The sequence below is a fragment of the Mastacembelus armatus genome, chromosome 12, assembly GCF_900324485.2.
Source record: "Mastacembelus armatus chromosome 12, fMasArm1.2, whole genome shotgun sequence".
Taxonomy (NCBI): Eukaryota; Metazoa; Chordata; class Actinopteri; order Synbranchiformes; family Mastacembelidae; genus Mastacembelus; species Mastacembelus armatus.
Window position 1 is genome coordinate 18,645,288 of NC_046644.1, and position 9,945 is coordinate 18,655,232.

Consider the following 9,945-nt stretch of genomic DNA (forward strand, 5'->3'; position numbering starts at 1 on the left):
ATGGCCTTTACTGAAGCATTGTGGTTTGCAATTGGGTGTGGAGAGTAAGTCTGGTGTTCAGACTGAAATGACAAGTCCTCACTGAGGAAACTTAAGAACTACAAATATTAGATTAGACCTACGAGAAAATCAAATGTTCACAGATAAAGAGCAAAAAAATGGCTCTGAAAATTGGACAATAGAATATGGAGAAACACAACTACTACTAATAATCACAGTAATAATGGAAAATATAATATAAGTATGGCGGTGTCAGCGTGTATGAACGTGAACACAGACAAGTGTAGTGACAGTTGTGGAGCAGCAGGGACAAAGGGCTTGTGCTAGCGCTCCTGCACACACCACGGGTGCAGCACCCTGCCACTCAGGGTGCTGCACTGAATTACCGAACACAAAGTGTGTTGTGACATCTATTCTCAGTGCTGGAGGTTTCAGAGTTGCACATCAAACCTGGGTGAGCTGCAGGCTGAATTGAAACTGGTTGAAAGGTACGAGAAACCTTTCTCAGAAACCATGCACACACACACACACACACACACACACACACACACACACACACACACACACGCACACGCACACGCACTTCACAGCTATGGTGACACACTAAGTAACAACAGGTCAAGTAACATATTTGAGTGCAGGTGGGTTTTTCCACTGCATAAGACCAAGACACGAGTCAAACTGACTGTTTGAGGTGAGATATTAAGATGATTGCCCAACATGTTGGCATAGCCTGAGTCACAACCTACTGTACAAATGTATACACAGTTGATAAATAGGGGAGAGGCTTTGGTCAGCGACTCAACCATATCACTACACATCATTCTTCTACATATAAATATTTGAAGGAATTCAATAAAATAAAATGACTAGTTAAACTAAATAAATCTAGACTCTGTTTACTTTTCCAGTAAATTCATTTCTGAGCACTGACTGTTTGTGACGTGTGACATGAGACGACAGTTCACTCACTGTTTTCAGCTTTTAGTGGTTCAGCTCTCTGGGTTATGATCAGTAAAGGACAGTCGGAGGTTTCTAAAACTTCCAGCTCAGGTCGAGTTCCAGCAGCAGTTAAACCTGAGTCACCTGAGCCTACAGGCCAGCAGCTGCCGACACAATGAAGAGACACACACACACACACACACACACACACAACCAGGAGCAGATCCAGACTAGCCCGACACTGGTTTGATGCTTTGTGTTGTTTGGCACTGTTCTGCCAGTAGAACACAACAGTTGGACCATGTACTGATGTCAATTAAAAAAAAAAGAGCACAAATGATCAAACACACACACACAGTAACCAGAACATACAGTGGGAAACGGCCTCTCCACACTTTTCTGATTGGGAAGTATTTCTTTCTGACAGATGCCAAAGAGGTTCAGTACATTTTTTTCAGTCCAGCTGAACTTTCATCTTTTCAAACATTAGTTTGGTGCCTTCACATGCAACTGGTGCAGCCTGTATTTTCTACATGACAGAGCAAATCTACATCCATGACTGACTATATGGTCAGAAGATGAACGGACTCAAATATAATCTTCCCTACATACTGAATGTGTGTTTTTCCTCCCTGGTAATTTCAGTATGATCAGATTGTGCAAACCTGGTGCTGAACAACAATCCCTGCACAACATATTTTCTACACATTCTAGGAAAAGAGAAGCTGAGAACCAAACTTAACATCTGCAGTTTGACATCAAATCGCACTGTTTCGCAGAATGTTCTCCATGGGAACGTTAGACAGGGCCAGTTTCTCTTCCTCGACTACTATAAATTATGAGAAAATCTACCCCACATGTAACCCTTCACTCAGACACCGGGGTGTTTGTTAACATCTCCGTATCACATTCAGAGTGTCATTAACTGTGGAGGAGCGCTGTCGTTCCCCCTCGCTGCTCTAAGCAGTTCAGTCACAGAACACGGAGCACTGCTGTGACGGTGCTGAGAGGCCCTATGGGAGCCAATAAATAATTAATTTTAGGGGTCTGTAAGTGCAACCAATCTCATTGACCTGGCATGAGAACATGACACCTGTGTGCACAGAGAGAAGCGTCGGTGTCCGTTTTCTGCAGCGGTGTTTCTGTACAGAGTTGGTCTACTAACATTTTGGAGCTGCTGAGAGAAGACCTATGTTCTAACAGATATGTGCACCGGTGTGCGGTTCTTATCGCCTGTGGTTTAAATTCCACAATCTGAGCGTCATATTGTGAAAAGACCCTCACATGCACCAAAATAAAAGCTGGGAGGAGATTGTTGCTGTAAGAGGATGTTAATGCAAACTGGTGCAAGCATTCCTCTGTGGGCTGTTCTGCCATTTCCTGTGCAGACCTGCAGTCATATGTGGAAACTATTCAATCATAGAGAAATAATGCAAATGTAATCTCTCAGCGAACTGTAATAAAGACCGTTTGACTTATGCTGCTGGATTCAATGTGTGCATGTTAAAAGTACAGTACATTTATGTTGTTGGGTGGGTTTTGACACCGACACCTCGGTAATGGACTGACTCAGCATTTGAGACTTGCTGAGTTGGCACTTTTAGCTCGACACCACTGTTGCTGCTGCTAAAGCTTAAAGCGACACCACTAACCTTTCTACATTTCTTTATTTCTTATATTTAGAAGCTTATCTTTCAAAAGTTGAGCTCTTTTTACTTCTGAAGTTGCTTTTGATGTTGAAAATGAGAAGTTTCCATTTACTTTCATTGTTGGGATCTGTTAGGATCACGTTTATGTGGGTATAGCTTCCTGTCCCTGCTATCCAGCATCAACTGTTTTTAGAGATAAAAGTAACAAAACTTCCTGTGCAGATAGTTCCTCATTGTGATAAGAGCTTTTTTTTAAAACATTTACTATGTGACCGTTCTCAGGAAAGAACAGGGGGAAAGAATAAAAATCACTGGGGAAAATTAAGGACTGGAGCTGTAGGAGAAAATCTGAGTCATGCCAACAGCTTTAAATAGCTCCGAGTGGCCCCACGTTAAATCTCATGTCTCGGAGGTGTCAACTTTCTGTCTGGGCTGCAGAATCACTAAGGCTGCGTCTCTCTCTGCTATGTTCTCTGATTGTAATTTAAAATGATTTTCTTGTGTTGATTTGGCTGAGTGATCGACCAAATGGTAACCATTAAACCTTTCCTGTGTACCCGAGCTGATTCTGGACTCATTAGGTGTTCCTTTCAGTCAGCCAAGAGACCAAAAAAAATAGAAACTGCTTCTCTGGCTGTCCCTCAGGATAACATTTCGACAAAAATAACCGTTGGGCACATTACAACACATTACTTTAATGTGATCGCATTGGCTGAAAAGTTGGAAACTACAAAAAAGATGAACAAAACTTGAGTGTAATATCACTGAAGGGTAAATGATTCAAAGTTTTATCATCTTACAATAATAATCGTCCTTTCCACTTTAAAACTAATTACATGAAACCGGACAGAAAAGAACCCGGTAGCCCCCCAGCTCCCTGCGTTTTGGCCTGGGTTGAGACTAACGCTCCACCTGAGCCAGTAAGAAACCAGACTGAGAAAAACAGAACGACGGAGAGGGAACAACAGCACCAGCAGCTTCTGGTTATGAGCTGAAACACAGGTAGAGGAAGAGCCTCGTCACCAAGAACAGAGTGGATGTCCTTGAAAAATATGCTGCACACAAGTCACTACTTACACAACCATGCACTGGAAAAGAGACCAAAATGTCCCCAGACCTAATCCACACACAATAAAAACTTTAGTGCCTGCAAAGAGCAGCAGAAAATATTCATCAGTGATGAACATAAATATCCATAAAATAAAATAAAAGAGGAATCTCATTGATGAATAGTGCAAAGTTGGTTCTTACATATGGACTTTTCAATATAATTTAATTAGTCAAACATTTCTGTTTTTCTTGGGTTTTGGCTAAAAGCCTAATAGAACAGTATGAAATGGAAAGGTTTGTTTTATTGATATTGATTAGTCACTCACACACACACACACACACACACACACACACACACACACACACACACACACACACACACACACACACACACACACACACACACACACACACACACACACACACACTCACACACACATCAGGAGACTAGTTTCAAAGGTCCCACCCCTTTATAAATCCTGGGACAACATCAGCTATCAGTGGTTCAAATATTTGTTTATGCAACTACACTGTTGCACTGCTAAGCTGGGAACATATCCACAGAAACCAGAACAACAACAAAAAAAATAAAAACAGGTGTCTCGAGTCTGAGGTTTACACAGGTCTGCTCCAAAGCCTCAGCAGCATCTGTTCTCTCACATTCAAGACACGGAAACAAAAGCACCACTGTTTAACCAGAGTCTGAACCATAAGTCCAAAATTTGATCTGAGCAGGCTGATTAACAGGGTCCAGCACTGATCACTAATTCACTTTGGCCCCAGTCACACTGCCACACGGTGGTTTCAGTGTGAAGTGCATCGCTCTGCTAAAACCAGCAGGAGCACAACAGGTGAGGATTTTAAAGGTTTTAATCCAAATTCTTTATGTTTCTCTTCAACAGTGTGTTTGGATGATGACTGAACTCTGACCCTCAAACAGTTTGGTCTTTATTTGAGCAGATTAATGTGTTGACCAAACTGTGCAGCTCAATGACAAATTAAAATAAACGTCTAAACCAGAGCAGCTGCTTATTGACCTCGACGTTTGTTGACTTCTGTGTTCAAGGTCAACAGAGACTTTTGGTTCTAAACATGAATGAGACGTCCTCACAAAATGAAATAAGAAACCACTACATTTTTTCTACATCACACATACGATGTTTTATCTCTAAATGGGGTTAAGTATCTAAAACCCTGGCAGTCTTTCGAGGTGACATGCGGAAATAAAAGGCTAAAGGTCACAGTCCAGTTGTTGACTATTTTCTAAGTCATCTCTGTCGTCTTCATTTTGCACAGCTGCACTGGCAAAACTAATAACTTTGCTTTTCCACTGAAAGAAACATTTCCTCTCCAGCAAATGATCCAGGCGTAGAGCCAGACTAGTAGCTGTCTACGCTCCAGTGCTCACAGACATTGTTTTAAGAGCTGCTCTGCCTACCAGGAACTGTGGTGAGGACTCATCTTACACAAGGAACGTGGAGTATTTCTGATATAATCTCATCTGTTGTTCACAGAGTATTTAACTGAACCTGGCAACCGGTACAGGGGAAATAATATCAGGTAACTGTTCATGGCTCATATTTGTTTGAAAGTATTTCCGCATATTTCTACTTACTCTTTGCAAATGTCTGGCGTCCGTCACGTGCTGCGTCGCTGCAGCTTTGGAAGTGGCAGGAGAAGAAGCTGGAAAGGATGAAGAGGAAACGAACCATGAAAAAACAATGTTCAACCAGCACAAAGATAATTCCAGTGCAGGTAAATGTACAGGAAGATATTTCTGAGCAAAGTTAATATCACACCTGTGTTTATAAAAGCAGAGTCCCAGTTTCCTAAAGTCCTGTGTCCTTGTAACTTTTCAAATCTGTGATATGATGCTCTGATGTTTCATTAGACCCTGCTGTGGGTTTATTTATCTCTAAACTGCCTATGATCGATGTTAATCTGGTCCTTTTACAACAGCCACTAACTAGGAACCCTCTGATATCAGAACCTGCACAAACACACTAATCCAAGTTACCCTCAGCCTGAGCTACCATCTGATAGTCTACATGGGACTGAAACAGGTTAACACAGTTTAAGACCCTATTTAAGACTGTGTTGGGTGGCCTGGGGGAGGAACAACAGGAGGAACAGTCTGTTACTATGAAGCTGTTTATTGTGTGATACATAGAGGCCTACACGGTTCATTCTGGTTAGTCAAATATTGGATCAGAACAGTACATTTTGACTTTCACAACAAACTTACCCACCTCACCTATGTCATGAACTTCAAGGTTGTGGGCTGCACCCACCTGTGGCCTTTGGGTGCTGGAGGGTGGCCAATCCAACAAAATTACAGTGGGTGCTGAGAAACTTTTTACAGAGAGGTCACTAAATCACCTTAGGAATAACCAGGCTGTAAAAACATGAGTAAAGGAGCTATTATAGTGAAGCTAACCACACTAACCAAAACAAACCTCCTTCACCCCAACAATCAACAAAGCATCACCCACCAGCTGGCAACTCCTTCTTCTTCTTCTTCTTCTTCTGCAGGAATCCACTTTTTATCGCACTAGCGCCCTCTTGTGTGCAGCAGGCAATTAACTCACAGGTGATTTGTGCTTGTGCCGTGATGGAGTAGGACTTCATCTCCAAGTAGCTCCCTGATGTTTTTATGATGCATTTCCACCTCTCTGCACCTTGAAATCAGATTCTGTCTCTATGTTCAACACACTGAAATCAAAGGTGCTGTACTGCCTCTGGTTCACGACACCGGTCGCAGTTTCCAGTTGGATGTTTATTAATTAGCTCCAGTGTCATGTCAAGCTCTTTAGTGTCCTGTTCTTAACCTGGTGATTATTCTTTTGCCCCTGACTGTTAAACCGTGACGCTACTGAGCCCACATTTCCAGGACAAAGAATAATAGAAGCTCGCTATAGTTCCAGCACCGGGGTGCACAGTAAAACCAACCAACTGGCAATTCCTGGATGAGATGCTGGAATGCATCTCAGCTCATCCATGCAGGAAAGCAAGTGAACGTAAAAGATCTATACATCAGCAGCATCTGTTGGACAAATTGTAAATTCCATTTGAGTACAAAGTACTTAACAGATTAATGGAGGATTAAAGTAATAGGCTGCACAGTTTTTATCTAAATGCCTTTTTTGTCTTCATGTCAGCGCTTTATTTCTATTGAAGGTGAAAGAGGAGGAAGGGAAAACACAAGGCCATTGTGCAGGTGCCTCAGCTACAGAACTCCTTATTTTCTGCCAGGTTTGCCAAAAATACCTGGTTTCAAAATACCTGGTAATTAATGGTTCCCATGCTCCGGTTCCCTTTTTCTCCGTACAATACTGATATTCATGAGAGATAGCGTGTCAGGAGCGCTTGCAAAACTCACCTGCTGCTGTAAACATTGAAATACTTTTCGATCTGTTTACAAGGACAGTTTATTGGAAAATGTTGTTTCTGAGCACATGCACTGACTCCGAGCAGAAAAACACTAAAAAAGAAACTTTTTACTGCATAGCTCTAAGAAATAACAACAATGTCCACATGAGATATATATATATATATATATATATATATATTTTAACATTCATTTGCTGTAAAGAAAAATTGACAACAATTATAACAATGTTAGAGCTTTACCAGGGTCAGCCCATAAAAATTCTACTTTGTTATAATATTTAATTGCTGTGATGTCTGAATGCAGTGACCTCTCTTGAGAAAAGAAAATACTGCGCTATAAACTTTGGCATTCAGAGTAGGATCTGTGGTATTAATTTAATCAGCTAGTCTCTGCTAGAATCATATTTGAACTTTCCAAAAATATTTAAAATCCCCCAGAGCTCAAAGTTTGTTAAAGGGTTTCTGAAAACAGGCAACACCCAGTGGGCAGTGGGCAGGAGACATACGTCACTTTCCAGTCTCCATGGCACATATTCATTTACCTGCCACATATTGATCCTGATCTGTCCAGTAACCTGAAGTTTCTGTTTGTTTGTTTTTGATATGGTTTGTTTATTCTTGAAGCTTTATTAGCTGCCAGGCCAACCCTGTCTACTAGAAATGACTTTTAGATTTTACAGCACATATATGATGAGAGAAACACAACATTGCCACGGTTTTGTTTTTATAAGAAAAGTGTCTCAAAATGTTTAGGCAGAACTTACCAGCAAAACATTCACAGAAACTGTATTTAAAAATAGTTTCCCTGTAACACCCACTCAGGCCACTCAAATATCCATTTTAACACCTGAATCATCATTAACATTCTTCATGTTCTGTTTGAGCCACAAATGACTTAAATGACAAATGAGGGAAGGATTGCACAGGCTGAAATAAACGCCTGTTTATCAAAAGTCTGTGTGTGACATTGGTTGAACTTGAAAATAACCACACAGGAAGAAAATCATGGTAACCCGAGCCAAAGTCCGCACTTTGCACACTCCTTACACACTGCACCACCTAAAACAAACCATGGACAACAAGATCAATAACACTCTCATATTTACTCAGTTGGGTGCGTAGTATAACAGTGGCTCTATCAAAGAGCAGTTATTTAATTCTTTTATTGTATCTGATTAATCCATATCTAAACCAACAGGCTGTGGTTTTACAGGTGAGTTGGGACTGGGACTAATGTACACTGACTCCATATGTTTTGATCACCAGATAATTTGTGCCAAATACGGGGCGTTTCTTTGTACCAGTGCCTTCTGCTATTGTAACTAAAAACAAAGATCCTCTATAACAACAAACTGACTGATGTGGAATTAATAAGTTTAATGTAAAGTTTGATGTCAAAATTAAAAATCAGCCTTTGGTGTCAGATCAGAGCAAAGACTACACACGTTTCTTCAGCTTGTCAAACTCGATTAACAACATATGTTTGATATGTGTGATATGTTTCTTCTTCACGTCCTATTTCAAAAACAATCTTCAAAGTAGCTGTCGCTATTTACAACTGACCTCAGCCCTGTTCAGGCTACTCCAGCCGAGGAGACTGTGCGACTGTGCTGACTCCTAATTTCCAGTAAATCCTTGTAGCAGCCTCCGTTACGTCAGTAAAGATTTTCACTGTTAATAATAACAATAATGTCTGAAATGTTGGAACCTAAAAAAGATCAAATGTGTTCGGACAGAGATAAAACGCTGCACTAACCTATTTAACAATAAAGAGAGAACATCGCACATAATATCTCAAATATGTCCAGTTCTTTCATTTGATATGTGCTTTGAAATGAAACATTCACATAAGGTTTGGTTAGTGCAGCTCTTATGGGTGAGAGAGTGACTGAGTGAGTGAGTGAAAGGCATGTTTCTCTATTATTTTTTTAGAGTTCATCACCTGACCTTGATACAACAAATGTGAGTTCTTAAGAAACGCTTTGGGCATGTCAGATGTGCTTGAATTTAAAGCTGCTGCCAAATACATTATTATTATCTGTTTAGAGGCAGTAGCTCCTCGCTGACACAGTCCGGCTTAGTGTCTGTGCAGTGGCAGTGTGGATCCACTTGGTGGCGCTGTGGCTGTGTGTCAGTGAGAAGCTCAGCCTATGTTCTCCTGTGATGCAGGTTTTTGTCTCTCTTTTGTCTTATTTCAGACAAAAACTGTCACATCCCCAAATTTCAGAGCCTAAACGATGAAGGAAATGAAAACAAAGTGACGCTATAACTGAACAGTTCAGTAGGAATCAGTACACCTTTGGCATGGAGGATATATATCCATGTATTCTTTGTATTATTCTTTGTTTGATAACTTTAAATTCATCTCCTCACCATATTTCTTTAGGTATTTTTTCACATTATGCTTATTTACAACTATCCAATAACATTGTTAACTTATTTTGTCTATCTGCATGTCCCACCAGAATAAAGATGTATAGCTCAGAGCAAAATAACATAATAACCATGTTCCCGTGCATAGGCACCTGCATACTACAGTGTATATAAAATATGAATATGTATGTGCATGACTTTTTAAGTTCTTTTTCTAAGCTGAGCTAAGTTTTCAATAATTACATGAAGCAGGTGTCAAAAGGTCACTTCTCTGAACTGTTTTTCAAAATGTACTCACTGCTCTATGACTGTATATATTTTTATTTTTGTGTAACTTTAGGATGATTTCATATGTCCTCATGCAATGACAGATGCAAGTCATTGTTCAGGATCATTACAACATTTGTGTCTCCTCGGTGAAGTGAAGCCGGTTGCATGGACAGCCATGACTTAATGTGTCCTAAAGGCGCCCACCTGGGTGCATAAACACTCCACCTGACAGCCCGGCTATGCATGGCTTATTTCTGCTCTGTTCATTTTA